At 37.1% G+C, this 1,989-nt stretch overlaps 1 long non-coding RNA gene across 1 annotated transcript; it reads right to left on the bottom strand.

The window, feature by feature from the left end:
• Positions 1-465: 465 nt before the first annotated feature.
• On the bottom strand, positions 466-779 carry LOC118483919. The gene is made up of 2 exons (XR_004872304.1): positions 719-779; positions 466-643 (listed from the first exon to the last, which is right to left on the bottom strand). It is a non-coding gene; the product is annotated as an uncharacterized LOC118483919 (long non-coding RNA).
• Positions 780-1,989: the final 1,210 nt, after the last annotated feature.

The raw sequence follows: 1,989 nt of genomic DNA, 5'->3' as shown, positions 1-1,989 counted from the left end.
CTTGTATTAAACATAACTACAAAAACAACATTAAAATGTTAAGTGTTGAAAAGGTAACGCTGTCTGATTACTTACTGCACGTTGGCAGATATTTACCAATACATATGCTCTAAAGGTCAAGTCAAGATTTGAAACCTGCCAACCGATGGGTCAATATTGTGTTTTATAACAGATGAAGTGATGGCATATCTAGTAAAGTTAACCACATAACCCAACCAACCATTTTCTTGCTACAACTAACTGATTCCGAAGATCCATTTTTAGAGTTCGAAAGCCTATTTTGACCCGTTAGTTGACCCAAACAATGAACTTGAGTGGCAATGCACACAAAGAATAACTTTACCTTTTGCTGTGCATGACACTTCGTACAAGTGTATACAAGATAATCAATAATGAATACATAATCAATAATATATAATCAGAACATGCATACATACATACATCTGTTTTTTTTTTTAAAAGTAGTTCACTACAGCATGATTGCTTTTTATTATAAACTTGAATGGCTATCATTTCAAATCCAGAAAACTGATTTGGGCTCGATTCAAGCCGACCGGTGTCACTGCAGTAGTCATAGAATAGAGTAAGTACGGAAGTTCTTTGTTGCGTCAAACCACAGGTTCAACCTCTGTTCCCTATTACCCTGCATATACCAAACAAACTTGCGATTAGTTTATGCACAGCTATTCATAATCATTTTATCATGAAATAAGGATACCTGAACAAATGTCTCGCTCGACCAATAGTTTCCCTTGACGCATTATGCAAGGTTCGCTCGGTCCAACAACTCAAGCAAATGTTTTCTATGTTTTTTAGGGGGAAGATGGGTGCATCTCTCCACAGGGCATACAAGACACAGGTCATTGGCGGAAGCCCGCCAAATTTAACATATAAAGTTTTTTTATATGTTAAATATGGCGAGCTGCCGCCAATAACCTGTGTCTTGTATGCCCTGTGGAGAGATGCACCCATGTTCCCCCTAAAATGCAAAGAAAACATTTGCTTGAGTTGTTGGATAGATTACACAGGCTCAGTTTTTGCATCACAGCCTCAAACACTTTCAGTTCAGATAGATTACACAGGCTCAGTTTTTGCATCACAGCCTCAAAACACTTTTAGTTCAGACAGATTAAGAACACAAGGTCAGCTTATGCATCATAGACTCAACACTTTTAGTTCAGACAGATTAAGAACACAAGCTCAGCTTTCGCATCACAGCCTCAAACACTTTCAGTTCAGACAGATTAAGAACATTTGGACGGAAGATGTATAACCTTGTAAAGGGTAAAAGGGTTTGTGTTTTCTTGTTCCTTAACAGTTGTACATTGTGCATTAAGTGTTTTTTCAACACCTTGTTCAATTACCATCTTGTCCTTCACATATGTTTATTAAGAACACAAGCTCAGCTTTCGCATCACAGCCTCAAACACTTTCAGTTCAGACAGATTAAGAACACAAAATCCGGAGTACACAACAAGAGTAATTTGCCACGAAACTTAAACAACCTTTAAAGCATGAAGTACACGTGTTTTAAGCACAAGAAACAAATATGTAACCTGACAGAGTCAGCTTATGCATCATAGCCTCAAACACTTTCAGTTCAGACATATTAAGAACACAAGCTCCGTTAGTTCTCGCAAAGTCAACCATGATAAAAAGAAATCAAGTATTAGTAAAGATTTGATATTAGTTATAACCAGTACACTATTAACTTAAAATAAATCTAATATAAATGACATTTTGTCAAGTTGCAAATATAAAAACCTTTATTCTAAAAAAAAAGAAAAGAAAATTGATGAATGATGATAAACTTTACTTTACCTCTGCTTGAGTGAGCATGAGACCACTAAGTGACGGAACATTCTGCATATGAAGCCCCCATCGATTCGAATGAAGCAGCGTTCAGCGTCACTAAAGCCGATTCCGAGACTCTCCAAGCAGATACACTTTCTCCGGCAGCCAGAAGATCGGAGTGAGCTTGTTCTGTAA

This window comes from Helianthus annuus, chromosome 11 (genome assembly GCF_002127325.2).
Source record: "Helianthus annuus cultivar XRQ/B chromosome 11, HanXRQr2.0-SUNRISE, whole genome shotgun sequence".
Classification (NCBI taxonomy): Eukaryota; Viridiplantae; Streptophyta; class Magnoliopsida; order Asterales; family Asteraceae; genus Helianthus; species Helianthus annuus.
This window is presented reverse-complemented; position numbering and strand designations above follow the sequence as displayed.